This window comes from Peromyscus maniculatus, chromosome 8 (assembly GCF_049852395.1).
Source record: "Peromyscus maniculatus bairdii isolate BWxNUB_F1_BW_parent chromosome 8, HU_Pman_BW_mat_3.1, whole genome shotgun sequence".
Classification (NCBI taxonomy): domain Eukaryota; kingdom Metazoa; phylum Chordata; class Mammalia; order Rodentia; family Cricetidae; genus Peromyscus; species Peromyscus maniculatus.
In genome coordinates, this window is record NC_134859.1 from 61,733,490 (window position 1) to 61,755,433 (window position 21,944).

The 21,944-nt window shown below is 49.9% G+C and overlaps 1 protein-coding gene across 8 annotated transcripts in view; it reads right to left on the reverse strand.

Annotated features, from left to right (window-relative positions):
* Rph3al (rabphilin 3A like (without C2 domains)) overlaps positions 1-21,944 on the reverse strand; it is a 151,040-nt gene that overhangs the window by 92,731 nt on the left and 36,365 nt on the right. Inside the window, exon 1 of one of the 8 annotated variants that reach the window (XM_042282414.2) lies at positions 12,416-12,805. The exons of 5 other annotated variants lie outside the window; for them this stretch is intronic. The gene's annotated coding sequence lies outside the window, so the exon portion shown is untranslated. Of the gene's footprint in view, positions 1-8,155; positions 8,799-12,415; positions 12,806-21,944 lie in introns of those variants that run through there. 2 more of the 8 variants (XM_015996200.3, XM_076542910.1) reach the window with 2 other exon arrangements.

The following is a 21,944-nucleotide window of genomic DNA, read 5'->3' on the forward strand; positions in this document are numbered from 1 at the left end:
CTGGTATCTGAGGGATGGCCTGCGGACAGGACTGCCCTGTACCCGATCGCACTGCTGAGATGCACACCGGGTATATGACAGGGCTGCTGGCAGGTCCAGGGAGGGGGCTAGGGGCCGCTCCGATCTAGACCGAACCCCTGCGCCAGCCCAGTCCACAGGATGGAGAGGCAGGGCCCACTGTAAGACAGACAAACCTACAGTCACATCCACGGGGAGATCAAGAGAGGCAGAGCGATGTTATTTCCAGAGCGTGGGGTCACGGCCCTGGCTGGGCAGGGGCCCTTGGATGGCAAGTCTGCAGCTGAGCATGTTCACAGAGGTGGCTCAAATGAAGGTCAGAGATAAGATCGCAGAGACTGCTGTTCCCACCCTAGGCTGCGGCTGGCACCTCCGAAATCCCAGCTGCCCATCCTTCACACAGAGCAGCCTCGGGACAGACGGGAGACAGGAAGGGCAACTCGAGGAGGCCCATTTTAGGAACCTGCCACAGCGCCAGCTTGGGTATGCCAAACCTCTTTGGTCTGAGCTAGCTGCCAGCTCCCTGACTTGCCACCCAATTAGAGCCCCCCCCCACTCCCCCCATCCCCCCTCTACCTAAGCACTTCTCTACCAAACTGTATACACACCACCCAACATGCCTGCCTGCCCTGCTCCTCACCGAGGGCCTCAGGGAAGACGACAGCCCACACATTCTTATGAGTTTAAGGCCAGCCTGGGACACATTAGAAAGACCCTGTCTCAAAAAAACCAAGGGCTAGTGGTGTAGCCCAGTGGTAGTGAGCCTGCCTAGTGTGCACACTCAAAGCCCATGATTCAGTGCCTAGCAACACACACACACACACACACACACACACACACACACACACACACACGCATACACACATGCACACACAGAATTGGGGCCTCACAGCTTCCATCAACAGTACTGTGTGTGTTAAATGTGTATCCTGCCTATTTGTTAATAACTTAGGAGGGAACAAAACAAGCGTTCATAGAAGGTGAGGGAGCAGGAGGGTAAGCCTGCCCATTCAGGAAGAAGGGTAGAACTAGCCTGGAGGGGAACAGAGGCAGCCGGACAGAAAGACGGCTGTGTGGGGCTCTCGTCACTTCCTCCATTAACCATGGAGAGACAGCACACGGCTTCTAAAGTCATCTCGGCTGTGACAGGCAAGAGTGTAGAGGAGAGGCATGTGTGAGTGTGTAATGTGCACAGTGGCTGCGCATATCCGATGGACCTAAGTCAAGACTGCTGCTGCTGGGGGTGGGGTCTCCACCCTGGAGGTTGGCTCAGGGGCCCTTGCCTGACCGCAGTGACATCTATCCCCTCTCCCCCGACATTGTGGCTCCTGGGGCCCCATGTCCTCTCCTCTCTATCCCTCGTTGCCAGGCACAGGGTCCGTTGCAGCGATTATCTGCTAAGCTGAGCCATGTTTCATAGAGAGATAGCTCTTCCTAAATAAGACACTTAGCCAAAAAACCAGATGTGCCGAGAGCCGACAGGACAGGCTGTAGACAGGCTCTGTGGCTGGTTGGTTCATGGGAATCTTTGTTTCTCGAGATTCCCCATGGGTTGGCTGCCACGTGGCAGTGGGTGGTTCTGACGGCTCAGCTGATTTCCCTGGAGGGGCTGAGGCACCCACGGGCCCTTTTCTGGGAAGCAGCTGCCTCCTTGTGTCTCTCATCCAGTGCTGGGCGAGACAAGCTGAGCAGAGGCTGCATCCAGTAAACACACTCAGGGGCTCTTCAGCGGAGGCTACGGGGTGCTGAGGGCAGGCAGGGACAGGAGTGGCTTACGCCAGCTTCTTGAGAAAATTCCTAGGGGATGGAATTTCCTAAGCCCCTGGCAACTCTCTGAGCAAGATCTGTAAAAGCAAACACTTCGTTCCTGGGAGATCAGGTTCTCCCCAAAGTCAAAAGCTGGTCATCTCAGGTGTTCACTGGCCATGTCTCCATGGAGAACTTCATGCCCTGGACTCCATGGGATGTTATATGATAAAGAAAAAGCAAGAGCCTGAGAGTTTGTTTCAGTGGGTAGAGGCATTTGCCTCCAAGCCTGACAACTTGAGTTTGATACCCCGGATCCACATGATGGAGAGAAGCAACTCTAATAACCTGTCCTCAGACAATCACATGTGCCTGCTACACATGACAGACTCCCTCCCCTCAACACACCCAAAAGAAGCAGCACTACAAACTCACTCATCTCTCCTCCCCCGTGTTGATACTCAGCATCTTAACAGAGAAAGGACCGTCCGAGTTTGCCCAGGGGTTTACACAGATTTTAAGTTAAATCGAGTTCTTATTGCCTACCTTGTTTATTCAGGTTACTACTATATCCTGTGCGTTCCAAAATTCCTTGACACTGTAATTTTATGACATCAGAGTATTCTAGACATGGTTCATCATCTGGGACACACTGGTGACTTCCAAGTTTTCTCTGTATACTCAACACAAGAGTGCATATCCTGAGAGGTACATCTCCGTGGCCATCTCTGATAAGTTCCTTAGGATAAATTCTCCAAAGAGATGTGGAGCGAGCAGTCTTTGGTAACTCATTTTGAGTCAGCTTTGCTACAGTAGCGCTCACAGCCACTCAAAGCTGGGAGCTGCGGGCCCCTTGCCTGCTCTCTCTGAAGTCTCTAGAATTGGCCATCAGGAAACATCTGTTGGAAGCAGCAGGGTCCTGTCAGCCTAATGTCAACGTTGCGTTTTCTGAAGGGCCTGCCTATAGATCTTCAATTAATTGGGTGGAAGAGTATATGACTCCCCTCAAGTCTCCTCTTTGCAAAATCTTTGCAGCCACTTTAAAGAAGGCTTCTGGCTCCTTAGCTTTAGAGTTGGAAGGACCAGGGCTGGCTTTAGCATCTGGTTGATGGGCCTTGGCAGGTACCGTAAGAGCTAAGGGTGGTCTATAAAAGGGAGTGAGGGCTAGAGCACAGTGGTAGAGTGAACAATGAGGCCCTGGTTTTACCCCAGTACCATAAAAACAGACAGGCAAGCGAAGAGACCTCATGAGGAAGGGAGAAGAGGTGACGCCCTTCTACAGAGCCCTTCCCACCATGGGTCCCAGGGGTTCCTATGACCCCAGAAACATGGCTGCCTGATCCCCAACCTCCTAACTCACCATAGCTATGCCAGGGTGGAAACCACCCACCCACAGCTGCCCCTGACACATGCTATCCCTGGAGGGCAAATCAACTGCTCTTGGAGGGGGAGCAGGACACACTCCCAGAGCCCCTGTCCCGCCCAGGAGCTGGGAGGGGCACAGGCCTGAGACAGCTCCTTCCTGCTCTCTCTCTCCCTGGGGTGTTCAGTTCTTCGCTCTCTTCTGAGGGACCTTTCTGAGGATGCCATCAAGCCTGTGAATTCCAGGATGTGTGGAAAATGAGAGATGGAGAATGTGAGTGGGAAGTGGGGGGGGGATGGGGGGTATGGGAGGGGGAGAAGGGGAAGATAGACTCTGAGCCTAAGATGAGATGATCTGAATGGCCAGGGTATGCCTCGATGCCATCACAAGTGAGAGACACCCCCTCCCCCACGGAGAAACACATCCCAAGTCCAGCCATACCATCTTCACGTGAGAAGAAAGGAGATCTATGCAGGGAATGAGAAAGAAAGGCGAGCAGATGGGAACTAGACCACAAACCCTGTCTGGAGGGGGCGCCCAAACACAAAGGGCAATGAAAAGCAACCAGCCAGTTCAGGCCCTGCCTCCCAACAGCCACTTAAAGAGAGAAGTCTGAGTCACTGAATCATGACACTTAAATGAAACACATGGCCCAGCCATGGGTGGCAGAACCACCCGGCTGACAGGTTCAGGGTACGTTGTAAATGGCTGTGTTGAACTAGCGATGATTGTTCTGCATATTAATGTAGCAACATGTAACACATACAAATAGTATTTGACAAATAAAACCTTTTACCTTGACCTTAACCTCCAATCAAACCCCTTAGCCAGGTCAGGTTTGATTTTCCACTTGTGGAAAAATCAAAAGTCTAGGTGGAGGAAGTAAATGGGAGGAGACAAAGGTCCCTCCCTGATCACATGACAGAGGACAAGCCCTAAGAAGCAGGGGTAGGAGGGCTAGAGACAGAGGAGGTCGCTTTTGAGAGACTGGGAAAGAGGCCTCATCCTGAGTGCAAAAGCTGAGCCAGCACCCAGAGAGCTGTGTGGCAAAGGAGTTGTGGTCCCCATCCACTTAGTCCCCATGCAGCCCCCCATGGGGAGAATGCTGTGATCCATTAGTCATGTCTGCCCTGGCGTGGGAGGGAGAGTGGGTGCACGTTTGCTGTTGTCAAGTCTGTTACTCCCAAGATAGGCATCTGTGCATAGGCTGAGGGTGACAGAGGAGGGGAGGTGGGGAGGGGGCGTCTCGGGAGGGAGGGAGGAAAAGCTGGGACAAAGAAAAGAATGCTCGCCACTGCACTAGTACTTGCTGAGGCCTTGGACACTGTGTGAAAGCCCTTCACTCTATACCCGGCATTAATATTCCAGGAGTCCTTAGCAACGGGGCCTGACATCTGCTCTGTTACTATGATACGGGAAACAGGATGATAGCTACAAGATGAGGTGAGCCCAGACATCAACAGCCCCACCTGTCAGGCTGTGCTGGGAGGAAGGAAGATTCAGACAGGAGGCTTGGAGGCCTCCAAGGCCCGTCCTGAGCCAAGAGCGTGGCTCACTCACAAGTGTCTTGGAATGACATGAGGATTTGAGATGACAGAACAGGCCCAGGGAAGCCGGTGTCAGACACACATTCCTAAACTTTGCCGTATCATTTGCCTCCTGCCAGGTCTGCCTGCTTCGGTCAGCTCCCCTCTTCCTTGGCTCCTCTTGCCAATGCTGTAGCAATACTTCCTAACCAGATGTCAGACCTCCTGGGGCTCACACTCAAACCCTTCCTGTGGAACCAGAGAGATCTTCCCTAGGAGCATGGATCGGAGTGTGCTTAAAAAACATCCCAAAACATCCATGGCCCCACACCACCACAGGGTAAAAAACCCAAGCTGCATTCAAAAGTGTCCATGATTTAGGCCAGACTACTCCTGGAGTTTTACCTATTACCACATTCCTTTAAAAAAAAAAAATCAGATTTGGGGCACTTAGAATTCAGACACATTCCAGGGCTAGGCCTTGTCCCCCACATCCTTTCATCTAGGACATTTTTTGTTTTGAGACAGGGTTTCTCTGTGTAGACCTGGCTGTCCTGGAACTCACTCTGGAGCCCAGGCTGGTCTCAAACTCAAAGATCCACCTGCCTCTGCCTCCTGAGTGCTGGGATGAAGGGCTTGTGCCACCACAGGCTGACTTTTAAATACATGTTCATATATGTATAGTGTAGTGTGCACGTCTCTGTGGGCACGTGGGTGTGCAGCAGGCCTGCAGAGGACCACAGTGGTCGTCACTCTCTGCCTCCACTTTGTGTGTCTGAACTCAGATGGTCAGGCTTGGCAACCAGCGCCTTTACCCGCTAGGCCATCCTACCAGCCCCCTTTTTTGCCCCCACTCTGTGTGTGGAGTGTGCATGTGTGGGTCTGTGTGAATGGCATGTATGGGACAGTATGTGCATGGGGAAGCCCAAGGCCGGGGTCAGGGGTCATCCTCTAGTGTTCTTCTACCTCGTTCAACGAGGCAGCTCTCCCTGGCTAACCTGCTCGGGGCTCACCCATCTCCATCGACTCCACCTGTAATTCCCTGAGGCTAGAACGACAGGGGCCTCCGTGCCCACGGAGCATTTATGTGGGTTCTGGGATCTGAATTCAGGTCCATACTTACTTGTACGGCAAGTGTTTAACCACTGAGTCATCTCCCCGGGCCCGTGTTTAAAAATGTTTAATTATTATTTCTTTCTCTTTCTCTTTCTCTCTCTCTCTCTCTCTCTCTCTCTCTCTCTCTCTCTCTCTCTCTCTCTCTCTCTCTCTGTGTGTGTGTGTGTGTGTGTGTGTGTATGTAAGCTGCCTGGCTTGTGCACTATTGGACTTTATCCACTGACCCATCTCACCGGCCTTTACCCGGGACACTTTCTTCTTCTTGTCTCTCTATAGATCCCAGCCCCACGTTCTCTGTAGGCCAACATCTGGACTGACCCCACCTTGCTCTGCGTATTCTCCAGGTTCTTCGTCTCTGCTGTCCCTGTGAAGACAACTCTGGAGATGTCCTCTGTGTCCCTGAACTAGCACAGCACCTGAACATGCTGACTGTTTGGCGCACCTTCAAAGAACCAATATAACACAGCCCACAAAGCAAGGCCTGGCCAGCCACCTCCCTCCTATCCACCAAGTGCCCCAGCCATGCCTAGACCCGGCTTTGGGTGGATCTCTCCTGGCTCGCCTCTGGTCACGTGACAAGGTGGTTCACACCAACTGGAAACCCAGAAAGGACCTTGACGCTTGAGGAATGATCAGTGATGCATCCAGGCACAAGGTCAGCTAATGTCAAAAGTGACAGATGACCCAGAAAAGGTGAGGTGCAGAAGAGGAGCCGATCAGCAGGCGGAGGGATGCGGGAGGCCACATGGGACATGCATTGTTAAAGGGGCGGGCGCCATCTGGAATTATTAATCAACTTTTTTCAGGCTAATGAAGAAAAGTCGGAGTTTACAAAGAGGACCTTTGCTATTGCTTCATTTTGCACCCCCTCCCCGCCCCCCTTTCTTTGAGACAAGGTCTCTCTCTGTAGCTCAGGCTATGACACGAGCTGGCCTCCAACTCATGGCAATCCTCCACCCTCAGTCTCCCAAGTACTGGGTCACAGGCATCAGCACTACACCTAGCTTTAAAAAAAAGTAAAAATAAAAACAAAAGATCTTAATGGGCTGCTAAATGGCTCAGTGGGTAAATGTGCTTGCAGCCAAACCTGAGGATCAGTTTTTGAACTCCAACTCCACATGGAGGAAGAGAAAATGGATTCCTTCAAGTTACCCTATGACCTCCACATAGATGCTTTCAGATGTGTGCCCCATCACGCATACAATAAATAAGATTTTTAAAAAAATTTTATGGCCAGATGTGATAATACACACCTTTAATGCAGCACCTGGGAGGCAGAGGCAGGTAGATTTTCATGGATTTATGGACAGCCTGGTTTACACAGTGAGTTCCAGGCCAGCCAATACTACACAGTAAGACACTGTCTCAAAAAAAAAATTTTTTTTTTTTGCTTTCAAGATTTTAATATATTAAAGCACAGATCTGAGGAGAGGAGGAGACAGGCATGTAGAAGAGAAGACAGCAGGGGTCCTCCTAGACTTGACACAGGTTTCCCAGGAGAGTAGGAAACTTAGTTCTCCAGTCACCTTCCGAGGAAGGCTTAAGGCAGGTAGACAGACAGGAGTGCCCTAACTGTCCCCAGGGCCCTGCTCAGTTCCTTCCAGCCACGCTTCCTGCACCCCACAGCTGTGGCAGGGCCCCCACACCTGTGCCCTGACACACCCACCCCTACTTAGTCACAAAGCCGAGGGTCCATCACTGTCCTCTCACACAAGCTAAAACAGAACAGCATGTGTGTAGTTGGGTTTTTTCTTTTTAACTCTTTGCTCTTTTGGGAGGCCCGCCACCAGGCTCCCAAATAAATCACATGGAGTCTTATTCTTACTAAGAATGCCCAGCCTTAGCTTGGTTTATTTCTAGCCAGCTTTTCTTAATTTATCCCCTCTACCTTTTACCTCTGGACTTTTACCCTTCTCTCTTTCTGTATCCCTTTCTTTACTTCTTGCTCCGTGGCTTGCTGTGTAGCTGGGTGGCTGGCCCCTGCAGTCCTCCTCCTCGTCCTCCTCTCGCTCCTACATCTGCTCTCTTCCCAGATTTCTCCTATTTATTCTCTCTGCCTGCCAGCCCCGCCTATCCCTCTCCTGCCTAGCTATTGGCCAGTCAGCTCTTTACTAGACCAATCAGGTGTTTTAGACAGGCACAGTAACACAGCTTCACATAATTAAACAAATACACCCTAAAAAGAATGCAACACATCTTTGCATCATTAAACAAATGCAACACATCTTAAAATAGTATTCCACAACACATGTGGTCCCACCACACCATCGGCCCAACAGACTCCCTGGGTACTGACTATGCATCAGGCCCAGCAGCTGCTCAGTTTCTGGGGGCTTGGCAGCTCCCCTCCCCTCCCTAATCCAGCACGCTTCCCACACGTACTCACAAGACACCTTAACATAAGGGCGTCTTCTTTTATTTAATCCTTGGATCCTTTAAGGGGCTGGGATGCCCAGGCCAGTGACCCTCAAGTCACTGCCTGCCTCTCTGTCTAACTGGAAACAAACGCTTTTCATCTTCCTAGGGCAAAAGCTTCCATCTGAAATGAGATGCAAAATATCTTCCTTCTCCCCTCAACCTTTCGAGCCACAGGCTCTGCCCACGCGTCCCCAGAGGCACAGCTTGATCTTGTCATTTCTAAAAAGCCTGACATAGGGTAGATGGGAACACTCAGATCCTGGCAATCATGGGGTAACCACACTCCTTGGGCAACAATCACCGTGAAGACCGAGGAAGGAATCTGTGCAGGCCAGCACAGGCCAGCACAGGCCCCCTTCCAGACCCAAAGTAGCACTTGTTCCTGCTGGCACCAGGTCATAGCTGTGTCCTAGGGGTGCTGCCACCAAGTTGCTGGAGCAAGTCTGAAAGCAGGGGATGGGCAGGGCTGAGGGTCATCTGCAGCCTCAGGGGCAGAAGGGGTTCCTTGCCTGTTTTAACACTGGTATCTGCTGGTTCCTCAGCCTTCCTAAGGCTGAAGCTGCAACCCTCCCAGTTCTATCTGCATGGCAAGAGGCTCCTGTCTGTCTGTCTGTCTGTCTGCCTGCCTGTCTTTACACAGATGTCCTCTTTCTCCTCTCTCCCTGTCCCCCCCCCTCTTTCTCCCCCCCTCCCCCACTTCCCCTGCTCTGGATCCCCAGTGCTGATCCTAGAACATGGTGCTGCCACTGGGCTCTGACTTTTCCCTTTTTCTTTTGTACTGGGGACTGAACCCAGGACCCTTTAAGCTATATTCCCAGCCCATGGTCTCTTTGTTTTGTTTCTGAGGCAGGAGCTTGCCAGTATATAGCTCAGGCTAGCCCAGAACTTACTATATAGCCTAGACTAGCCTAGAACTTGCATTCCTTCTCCCTCTGCCTCCTGAGTACTGGGATTACAAGTATGTTGGAATCAGACAATATCTCACTCCAGGAGGATCTCAATCTAATAATTACAACTGGAATGACCCTATTTCCGAGTAAAAGCCACATTGAGAGGCACTGAGAGGTGGGACATCAATATATCCTTTTAAGGGACACAGTTCAACCCACAACACACTAGGATAACAGACTCAATCTTGTCATGGGGGTGGGGACAGTAGGCACCACGGGTCCATTTGACTATGTGCACTAATGACTAAGGTGTTCTACAGCGTCCCATCCCTGGATTTCCTGGAAGAGTTAGGGCCAAGAAAGGGCTCCAACTTCTGGAACAAAGAGGTCAAGGTTCACACACACACACACACACACACACACACACACACACACACACACACACAAGATTCCATGCTGTGTGTGGTAGTGTGCACTTGGGAGTAGGAAGCAGGGAGATGATGAGCCAACCTGGGCTACACAGTAGCATTGTCTCTTAAAAAAAATAAAAAGGTCAGAGAGGGGAGGGAAGTGAGGAAAGGGGGGGAGGGAGGGAGCATGAAACACCCCATTTTGGTCACTGCACTCCCTGGGAGTTAAGGAAGGGATCTGTGAACTTCAATTAGAAAAACAAAAACAAAAAAAAAGCTTTTTCATTAATCTACAACTGAATGTTCCATTTCCTCTCACTACGAATACAGCCAGCACATCACAGTCACATTTGTGGTGTCTTAATCATGAGCTCAGATATTTTCCCAACAGTATAGAACTGCAGATATCTCAGAATGCACTCACTCCTCTCTACTTTAAATTACGTGGTGGGGGTTGGGGAAGGCTGTCTGTAAGTGGGCATCAGGCCCTGAATTCACATCCCCAGCATCCACATAAAAAGCAGAGTGTGGACAGCCAGGTGTGGTGCACGCCTTTAATCCCAGCACTCAGGAGGCAGAGCCAGGCGGATCTCTGTGAGTTCGAGGCCAGCCTGGTCTACAGAGTGAGTTCCAGGACAGGCACCAAAACTACACAGAGAAACCCTGTCTCGAAAAACAAACAATGGCAGGGTGTGGCATCGAGCGGCACACAAATCTATAGCCGCTGTGCTGAGAGCGCAGACCCGACAGACAGATTCCCCCCACACACACACACTGGCTAGCCAGCCTACACCCTGCCTTAAAAAATAAGTCAAAACAAGGAAGGCACTGGACAAGGAATTCTGGGCTCTGCAGGCAGGAACACACATAACATACATGTGCGCATACCCATTTGAACACACACACACACACACACACACACACACACACAGCCTACATGATGAGCCAGTGAATTAGGGTTCTTGCTGCCAAGCTTGATAGCCTGGGTTCAATCCCTGGGATTCATATGATGCAGGGAGATTCTGAAAGTTGTCCTCTGACTTATACATGTACCATGGCATGACCGTGCACATGAATACACACTGGGTGAACAAATGTAATTTAAAAAAACCTCAGTAAACAAAATAAAAACATTACTTAACCAGACTGTCAAAAAGTAGAGTACATACATATGGAAATGGAAGTAGAATCTGGTTTAACAGTTATGGGGATAACATCACGTTGTCAGGGAAAGCAAGCGTCTGCCCAGAAAATGCTAGGACCTCCCAGGGGCTCCAAAAACTGGCTTGAGTCATGCACTGAAGTGTATTGATGCTGTGTGTGTGTGTGTGTGTGTGTGTGTGTGTGTGTGTGTGTGTGCCTGTGTGTGTGTGTCTGTGTGTGTGTATCTGTCTGTGCGTGTGTCTGTTCATATGTGTGTCTGTCCGTGTGTGTGTCTGTGTGTGTCTATCTGTCTGTGTGTGTGTCTGTGTGTGTGTTTGTCCATATGTGTGTCTGTCTGTGTGTGTGTCTGTGTCTCTGTGCATGTGTGTATCTGTCTGTGTGTGTCTGTCTGTGTGTCCATGTGTCCTTGTGTGTGGGTGTCCATGTGTCTCTTTCTCTATATGTGTGTCTTCTGTGTGTGTGTGTGTCTTCTGTGTGTGTGTGCCTGTGTGTATGTGTGTTTGTGTCTCTATTTGTGCCAGTGTCTCTGTGTCTGTCTGGGTCTCTGTGGGTTTGTGTGTGTATCTGTGTGTATCTTTGTGGATGTGTCTCTGTGGGTGTGGGTGCCTGTGTCACTGTGTATCTGTGAGCGTGTGTGTCTGTGTCTCTGTGTACATGTGTCTGTATGCATGTGTGTCTGTGTTACTGTTTGTGTGTATGTCTGTGTCTCTGTGTGTGTGTATGTCTGTGTGTCTCTGCGTATCTGTGTATCTCTGTATGTGTGTCTGTATGTTTCTGTGTGTCCATGTGTATCTCTGTGGGTGTCTGTGTGTGGGTGTGTCTCTGTGTGTGAGTGTATCTTTCTCTGTGTGTGTGTATTTCTCTGTGTGTGTCTTGTCTCTATGTGTGTGTCTAGATCTGTCTGGGTCTCTGTGGGTCTGTGTATATGTGTGTGTAGGTCTGTGTGTGTGTGTGTGTGTGTGTGTGTGTGTGTGTGTGTGTGTTTCTGTGGGTGTGTATGGTTCTCTATATGGGTGTGTGTGTCTCTCTTTGTGTGTGTCTGTCCGTGTCTGTATCTGTCCATGTTTCTGTGTGTGTCAGTCTGTGTCTCTGTGTATCTCTGTCTCTCCTTCTCTCTCTCCCTTTGTGTGTCTGTCTCTCTGTCTCTTTTGTCTCTGCCTCTCTCTGCCTCTCTGTCATCTCTCTCTCATTCTCTCTCTGTTCTCTGTGTCTCTCTCTCTCTGTCATCTCTTATTCTCTCTGTCTCTGTTCTGTGTGTGTGTGTGTGTCTCTCTCTCTGTCATCTCTCATTCTCTCTCTCTCTGCCTCTCTCTGTCTCTCTGTCATCTCTCTCTCTCATTCTCTCTCTCTCTGTTCTCTCTGTGTCTCTCTCTCTGTCATCTCTCATTCTCTCTCTCTCTGTCTCTCTGTCATCTCTCTCTCATTCTCTCTGTCTCTGTTCTCTCTCTGTCTCTGTCTCTGTCTCTGTCTCTCTCACTCTGTCTCAAGTTTTACCCTGGAGTCTATGTGAGCCTGGAACTCTACAGCTCCCCTGCTTGCGCTTCCTGAGTGCTGGGACTGGAGCATGAGCCATCACCCAGAGCTCCCCATCCAGAACTACAACCTGCTTCCATTGTGAGAGTTATGGGGCCTGGAAAGCCCCAGGCCAACACAATTTCTGCAAAGGAAATCTGATTTTTGTTCCCACCTGGGTACTGATTATTGAAGGAGCTACACAAAACTCACCAGGAGACAGAAACCCTTGAAAGGAAACCCTCTCCTTACCTGCCAGGCCTGATTCTCAGTTCCTTGGTGGGTGGTCCTCTGGGTCCCGTCCAGGAGTAGTCTCCCTCACCCTGCCTCTCCCAGCTAGAAAGCTCTTAGATCGTCCTCGGTCCCACCAGGCACTTCTCCATCCTCCTTCCGCCCAATCTCCTGGCCCCGGCTGTTTGCTTAAAGCCAGCCGCCAAGGCAACCCTCAGCTGACCTAGCCCGCTATCTGCCAGCCAGCTGTCCCCTCTTGTTCCTGGAAACACAAACAGACGTTTCTCTGTTCCAACTCCAAGGTTAAGTGCCACACTGCCGAGGAGACAGCTGTCCACTTCTCTGCGGGCTACCTAAGACCCCAAATAAATAAAAATGACCACCATGACATCCCCAGTGTCAGCCTCCTAGGCTCCAGGCAACAGTGGGGGGGGGACCTCAAAATAGGACTTGGTAAAGAGGTGTAGGAGGAGGGTCCAGCCAAAACCAAATGGTACCTAGCTGGGCATCTCCAAACAAATTGGAAACCGCACATACGCATGTTCAACACGACCCTGAGCTGCCAGGAAGAGGCAAAGCAGCCAGGATTCCAGGTGCTGCCTGCCCCTGGGCATTTGCCGCAGGCCGATAGCGGCACAGGTCCATGGGGACCATAAGACCACTATTCCCTTATAGAGACAAAGGAACCAGCCCCAGACAGCTGCAGCCACCCCTGGTTGCCCATAGCTGCCATGAGTGGCCTACTTTGATCTGAGCTGGGCTGAGCCCTGGGGCTTTCCCGACTTTCCCTGCCTCCAGGAAGACCTGGCTGCTGGCAGATGGTGTCTAACAAAAGCAATAAACCAGAGGGCGGTGGGAGCGGGTTGTCAAGCCCCGACCACACACTCTGCCAGGGGCTCTCAGAAGCTGAGTGGGGCAGGAAGTGGCCAAAGGCCAGAGCAGAGTGAAGGGTGTTACTGAGGAGGTAGGCTGTCTCAGCTAACAAAGAGTGTTCAGTGGCTTGGATGAGAGGTGCCAGACAGGCTCAGGGACCTTTGCTAGCTTGCTGCAATGCCGCTGTTGACCCTCTTGGGCCCCGAAATAAGTCTTGGAGAAGGCTACTGCTTCTCCAGACCTCGGTCAACCTGTTACCCTCCCCAGGCAGCCTTTGGAGGGCCCCACATTGCTCAGACAGTTGTTGAGGATCAAGTCCAGTGTCCTTGCCTGGGAGTTCATGGCCGTCCCGGGGCTCCACCTCCGCTGCCCTGTCTCTCTCTGGACAGGAACAGCTGGTGTCACGCCCCAGTCTGTGCCTCCCACTACTCCAAACTCACTGCCTCACTTGTGACGACAGCGGAAAGACTTCGTCAGAACCAAAACACCTGAGCAACACTGTCAAGACTGTGGCAAGAGAACCCGCAGAATGGGAGAAAATATTTGCAAACGTCTGTCGATGGGAGGCCAGGCCTGCTGTTCCTCTGACCACTGCTTGAGGAACCCCAGAGCATGGCCCGGGCTCTCAGCTCCAAGCGGCCAGTTTCTAGGCCTTCCCTTTTCCACTTTTGGGAACTTCCCAGCGAGGGCCATTTCTATCTAGAGAGGAATCAGCAGAAGGGAGAGGTCACATGACCTTCCTAGAAGGGGCAGGTGACATGCTGTGAGGCCGGATCTGGAAAGAACACTGCTCTTACAGAAGAGCAGAGGCTAGTCCCTAGCACCCCTGTGGCTCACAGCTGCCTGCTAACTGCAGCTCCAGGGGATCAGATGTCTCTGACCGCCACCGGCACCTGCACGCATGCGCACGCTCCCCACCCCCACATATACATACATACATTTAATTAAAAAATAAAGTAAGTCCTTAAAAATAAAAACAGGTGGGCATGGTGATGCAGGTATCATCCAAGAAGCACTCAGGAGGCCGAGGTGACAGGGCTAACAGTTCTAGGCCAGTCTAGGCTACATGGTGAGAGCCGGTCTCAAAACCAAACAGAACAGGACAGGACAGAGCAAAGGTGCAGGGGTTAGAACATGGGGAGCAGGGCTTCTCGACCTGAGGGTTGCAACCCCTTCGGGAGTTCTGTGACCCTCTCACTGGGGCCCCACATCAGATACACTGCATATCAGATGTCACAATTCACAACAGTAGCAAAATTACCGTTATAAAGTAGCAATGAAAATAATTTTACAGTTGGGGGTCACCACAACATGAGGAGCGTTAGGAAGGCGTTAGGAAGGCTGAGAACCACTGCTCTATACTGTTGAATAAGTTAGAAGCAATGATTAAAACATTAAGTGCAAAATACTTTTTTTTTCAACAGTAAGAACACACAACCGAGCTAAAAGTGGGCATAAGCTCCGAGCAGGGGCTAGAGGTATTGTTCAGTGGCAGACGCTTCCTTGGGGTGTCAGAACCCCAATAAAATATCAAAAAAATTATGACTAGAAGCACTGAGATGGCCCAGAGGGTATGGTGCTTGTAGGGCAAGCCTGGCAACATGAGTTCAATCCTCAGGACTCACACAAAGGAAGCATGTGCACGCACACGCACACACACACACACACACACACACACACACACACACCACACACTGGATGATTAGGAGCTGGTGAGATGCCTCTGCACATAGTTTCCAACGGACAAGCCTGGCAACTGAATTGGATTCCTGGACCCATAATGGTAAAAAGCTGAGAACCAACTCCCAAGTTTGACCTCTGACCCCCACATAAACACACCATGGTGTGCACCTGCTCTCCTTACTCCACAAGAATAAATAAATGTAATTTCATTTTTTAATTTTTTGTTTTGTTTTGTTTTTTAAGACAGGGTTTCTTTGTGTAGCCCTGGCTGTCCTGGAACTCGCTTTGTAGACCAGGCTAGCCTCAAACTCACAGAGATCCACCTGCCTCTGCCTCCTGAATTAAAGGCATGGCCATAATTTAAAAAAAAAAAAAAAAAAAGGCTGTATGAATGGCAAATAAGCACATGAAAAAAAGTTCAACATCATATCTTAGGGAATTACAAATTACAACAAGGATAATACCACACATAATTGAACAGCCAAAATCCCAAGTCTGACGTCAAATACCAACGAGGAAATTGAGCAACCAGCACCATCACTGTAAGGTGGCACATGATGTCTAGCATGGCCCCAGGGGTAGACCTGACTGGAGTGGTGAGGGAATGAAGACAGACAGACAGACACATATGGACAGAAAGCTGGGACCAGGTGACCTGGGCCCTCTGATGGAGAAATCACAGCACCCTGGAAGCTCACCGTGTTTATTACACGGAGTTGAACAGAGAGGTGGGTTTATTGCATACAGATGCGTCAAGGAGGCGGGGCCATTACATCCAGATAAACAAGGAGGCGGGGTTTGTGGCACACAGCTGGATCAAGGAGGCTGGTTTTATTTCTGTCAGTGTAAGTATTGCGCAGCCTTCTGGCTGTAAATGTGAGGTTGGGAGAGACACTATGGGGAATTTTCTGCGCACGCTGTCAATGCTCCCACTCAGCTCCCTGAGGAAGGCTTTGCCCTCCCTCTGTGCCTCACCCAGGGAGGGCGTTGTGACTCTCACAGGTCCTTGACATGGCTGTGCCTGTGTGGACAACACACACTGACTGACTCAGGACTTCACTCACTCCTTCCTCTGTCCCCACAGGCACAACCAATTTGGAAAGTTGCTTTTTACAGAATTAAACAAATAGTCGACAGGGCCAACCTTCCCAGTCCTGAAGTGGATGCCTGAACCCACAGACAGTGTCAAACACTCCTGACCCCCAGGGATGCCTGAACCCACAGACAGGTCAAACACTCCCGACCCCCAGGGATGCCTGAACCCACAGACAGCATCAAACACTCCCGACCCCCAGGGATGCCTGAACCCACAGACAGAATCAAACTCTGTATGTGCTGTTTTCATTCCTATACAGACCAAACTATGACAGAGTTTAATTTAGAAATTACAGGTGTGGTAGCACGTATCTATAATCCCAGCACCTGGGAGGCTAAGCTAGGAGGATTGATCATTGGGAGTTCAAGTCCAGCCTGGGTTACATAGAGGGAGAGGGGGAGTTTAACAATACTGCTAATAGATACAACTCTGGGCTGGGGAAATTGATCAGTAGGTAAGTGTTTGCCATGCACTCATGAGGACTGGAGCTCAGATCCTGAGAGCCCATGTGAGCCCAGCTCCCAGATAACAGAGACAAGTTGTCCCCGGGGTAAGCTGGAACTGGCAAGCTCTTAGTTCATCAGAAATTGCCTCAGTAAATGCAAAGTGTTTGAGGAGGACACCCAACATCAACTTCTGGCCTCCACACGCGCTTCTCAAAAACTACCGGCTCAAGAGCTAGCTCAGGCCTAAGAACGTTTGCTGCTCTTCAGAGGATTCCAGGGGACCCACACTCAGTTCCCAGCGCTCACATCAGGGAGCTCCCAACTGCTTGTACCTCCAGATGTGACACCCTCTTCTACCTTTCATAGGCACCTGCACACGTGACATACACATACACACACACACACACACAAATAAATCTTAAAATAAAATTGTAACAATATACTAGAATAAAGGATAAATCAGTATCCTCCCTCCCCCTTTTCAGTTCACCATTGGGAACTGAAAATGTTAAAATGAGACCCTGGACAGAACACTAGAAGATTACAGTCTTACTGTACTTGGTGGTGTTTATACAAAAAAATAGAAAAGTTACACCCACATCACACTGATTGATATATATAGACACACACATATACATATACATATATATATGCTTACTCATAATTTGAAAACAACCCAAACAAAAAACAAACAAAACATGGCACTGCCCTCCAGGGAGACGTAAGAGGTAGGAGGAGTTGGCCACACGGCTGTGTCTGGCTGAGGCATGCCTGAGAATGCATCTCCGGTGTGCAGAGACAGGAAATCAGGCCACTCTGAAGGCGAGGCCCCAGGGGACAACTTGGAACATTACAGCTGTACTGACTCCATCTTGTTTCACTAACTGGACAACAAAGTAACTGCCGTCCAACTGTGCATAACGCAGGAGCGAGTGAACTCCCACTGCAGAACCCTTCCTCCCAAACCCGGAACATTAACCTAAGTAATAAATTGGCTCTCTGTAGCAATCAACTATGCATCGTTGTAAGGGATGTTTTCCTACTTTTTCAATTATGTGCCTCAGTGGTAGAGCACTTGATTGGCATACAGAGGACCGGGTTTCCATCCTCAGAACACGCGAAGCAGTAGCTGAGGGTGTAGCTCAGTTGGAAGAGTGCTTGCCCTGGGTTGGATCTCCAGCACTGCATAAACCCAGTCTGTTAGCGCATTCCTGTAATCCCACCCAGAACTTGGAAGGCACAAAGATCAGAAGTTCAAGGTCATCCTCAGCTACTGAATTAAGTTTGAGGCCAGCATGAGGGTAGGAGGAGGAGAGAAAGAAAAATGGGGGGGGGGTGGAGTGAGGGAGGGGGAAGGAGCAGACAAACTCTGTTCTGTCTCATCACATATATAACGCACATTTATGTGGACACACGCATGCCTGCACACACACATGCCTGCACACACGCAAGTGCACACACACACACACTCAAACACATCACTCTAACTATTACTCCTACTTAGTATTACTCTAGCTGTCTATAACTCTAGCTTTTTTTTCTCCCCCTCATCACCTTGAAGCAACACAAAATCACACATTTAACTGCCAGATTTTTTTCCATAAGTGGCCTAAGCCCACCCACTGCCTTAGATCGGTGTCTATCACCATGATAAAGACCAAACCAAACCAAACAAAATAAAAAACATGGGGATGAAAGGGCTTATTTGGCTTCCATATCCCAGGCCATAGTCTATTGAGGGGAGCTGAGGCAGGAACTGACAGAGAGCTCAGGATGGCCCCACGAACAGTGGCCTGGACCCTCCCACATCTATCATTAACCAAAGGGGACATTTTCTCAGCTGAGGTTCCTCTTCTCAGATGACTCTCATTAGTGTCTACTTGGCAAAAGCTAACCAAGACACCTGTGAAAATTATCACCTACTTTCTCCCTGAAAATCTCACAAAATCAAGCTCATCAAGAGCTTCAGATTTCCCTGTACACTTTAAGAACACCTGTGAGGCTGAGTGTGGTGTCGCACGCCTTTAATCCCAGCACTGGGGAGTTAGAGGCAGACGATCACTGTAAGTTTGAGGCCAGCCTGGTCTACAAAGTAAGTTCTGGGACAGCCAGAGCTACACAGAGAAACCCTGTCTTGAAAAACCACACACACACACACACACACACACACACACACACACACACACACACACACACACCACCTGTGAAGTTGCCTGGGCCATCCAGAACCCAGAGCATACATATCTGAAAAGCTACCAAAGCAAAAGATGTCGCTCCACAGACCATTCCAAAGGGAGCCATGGGGTGTGTGCCCCAGCTGGACACGGGCTGGACACAGGGTCATTAGCCCCCCAAACAGTACTGCATGTCTGCTTCACATGCTTACAAATGCAACAGCTTAATGTCAGGTTTTGGATGCAGATTTCCCGGCTCAGCATCTCCGGGTGAACAAAGCCCAAGACGCACTTCTATAGTCACAGAGCGCCAGGCGGGATTAGCATCAATGAGCACCCTGTCACATAGAACGCATCTCACTGAAAAGACACACTGTCCCAAACCAGAAGAGGAGCCAACACAGAACAAAAGCTACCCCAGAAGCAACGGAAGAAAGAGACACCTAGGATGTGGGAAGAGATTCGGCATAAGATAAACGCAAATAGAAGTTTTCTGTTTGTTTAAAAGAGTTCATGCTGGATGTGGTGGCGCACACTTGTGTTCTGCACACTTGGGAGGCAAAGGTAGGTGGGTCTCTGTGTGTTCGAGGCCAGCCTAGTCTACATAGTGAGTTCTAGGACAGTCAGACCTACATAGAGAAACCCTGTCTCAAAAAAGAAAAAAAGAAAGTTCATGCTGGGTAGAGGCATCCTGAGTTATCCATTAAGTTCCATGCTAGCTTGGGCAGCTTCAAGATACCCAGCCCCAAAATGAAAGTTAAAAGGAGGGCTAAGGAGACAGTTCAGTGACAGAGGGCTTGCCTGGCATGAACGACACCCTGAGTTCAAGCACCAGCCCTGCAAACAAAAGAAAGCCCCCTCCCCTCCAAAAAAAAAAAAAAAAAGAATGTGGTAAGGGTAGAATATTTGCCTAGCATGTTCAAGGCCAGGAGTTCGAGTCTAAGCAGCACACATAGACAAGGAGTTCATCTGAACATCATGTCATTTCAACCAAACATTCCCAGAGGTGTTTCATCTGAGGTCCCAAAGATTAAGGACCAGCTGCCTCATCCACGTCCAGCAGCTGCCACTGCTGCTCTTCCCTCCCTGCCAATCTCAACCCTCTCAAATGCCAATCACTGCCCCCATCACACAGCACTGGGAAATGAATACCATAGCTTTGCTGGGCAGGTCCATGCTAATGTGTGCCAAGTGATGACCCAATTAAGCTTAACTTATAATTTACAAGGTCCATCTACACCTGCCGTCTCCCAGCAGACAGGAGCCTCGGAACTGATAAACTGCTCCCTTGTGAAACCTTAGTGCTGTATAATATGTTTGTAACTCCTTGTGGGCCCCTCCCCAAAGCAGGTTGAAAAAGAGAGGCTGGTTGGCATGGTCTCTGACCTAGCTTTTGAAAAATATGAGATGATCGCCACCTTAAATTTATTCTATGTCACTTTACTTCATTTCTGGAAATATTAAAGTAATCACTTTTTTTTTTTTAACAATATAGCACGTATCATTGTACAAATCATACAGTCAGGCATGGTGGCCTATGACTGTGATCCCAGAATTTCGGGAGGCAGAGACAGGAAGATCGTAAATTCAGGGCCAGCCTGAGATGCCTAGCAACTTCCAGGCCAGCTTGGGCTATGTGAACTCTTTCTCAAAAAAGAGAAAAGCTGGGAAGTGGTGGCGAATACCTTTAATCCCAGCACTCGGGAGGCAGAGCCAGGCGGATCTCTGTGAGTTCAAGGCCAGCCTGGTCTACAGAGTGAATTCCAGAACAGGCACCAAAACTACACAGAGAAACCCTGTCTCAAAAAATCAAAAAAAAAAAAAAAAAAAAAAAAAAAGAAAAAAAAGAAAAGAAACTTTAAACTTTTCTGATGAAAAACATTTTTTTTTCCTGCTCCACAGGCCAAAACAAACCCACTGCAATCTTCCCAACATGAGTGTCCTGCCTGCCATCAACACACCCCGCACTGTCCCCCCATTGGGAGAACTCTCACGGTGATGGCCAATAGGCCCTCATTATACTAGACTCGGAATGCTTTGTGTCTTTATCTCTCTAATGTCCACCGCATCCCCACCATGTCCTCCCTAGGGACACAGAGATGTATTTCTTTGTTTACTTGTTAATTTCCACAAGGTCCCCAGGGAGAAGGGTCTCCTCTATTGTGTCTGCTAGGAACACACGTCTGGATTGCTAGGAGCATGGGATGCATCTGGAATTAACCAGACGATAATGTGAATAAATTCTGGGGCTGTGTGAACGGAGGCGGGGCACAGGAAAGGCACAATGACAGACCGTTCTGATTCTGCCCTGCTGCAGTCTCAGAACTACAGAGGAGGAGGGGGAGGGCTTCCCTGAAGTGGAGGAGCCTGACAGGCACCCGGCCTGGGGCCAGCTTTCTTGGGACTGCCCTCCCAGAGGCGCCAGGGAGGAAGCCTGGTTGTGGCCTCCTGATCGCTGAGGCAGAAAGGAACGCAGAGAACCAGACTGGCCCAGACTGGCGGGCAGGAAGGAAACCTGTTGGACAGGGGAGCGATTGTACCAGCCTGAGTTCACAGGGCTCCTAGCACCAACCCTGGGCAGAGCAGGGGCTCCAGAGAACCTTGAAAGTAGCCCGGGCACCCCGATTCTCAAGCTTCCCCAGAAGTAAGGCTGCCTAGAGAGGGCGTCAGCAAGTGTACATTCATCTCCCAACATCCAGGCCAAGGAGCACATGTCTACACCAGCAGTTCTCAACCTGTGGGTCGCGACCCCTTCGGGGCGCATATCAGATATTTAAGTTATGATTCATGACAGTAGCAAAATTACAGCTATGAAGTAGCAGTGAAATAATTTATGGTTGGGGGGGTCACCATAACATGAGGAACTATATTAAAGGGTCTCAGCATGAGGAAAGTTGAGAACCACTGCTCTAGACCAATCCCCTCAGATGCTGAAATTATTTTAAAAATTAAAAGAATGCAAAAAATAAATGTAAAAGCATCTTTTTCCCACCCTGAGGAATCCATTCCCAAGACATCTTCCGGTAGAACAAATGGCCAGGCCTGTGCAGACCCCAGGCTTATGCTAACATCATCCTTACATCTCACCTACAGTCCCAGATGAATCAGCCCTCCAAATGTTGCTGCCCAGGACTGAGATCGGGCGGGCCCCACACTTCACAGCCCCGCACCCTGCAGGGGCAGCCCCCACATTCACAGAGGAACAGAATTATTTGTGTTCCCGGGTAGAAGAAGATTCGATTCGCCTGTGATCTGGAAGCTCGGGACAACAGAAGCTG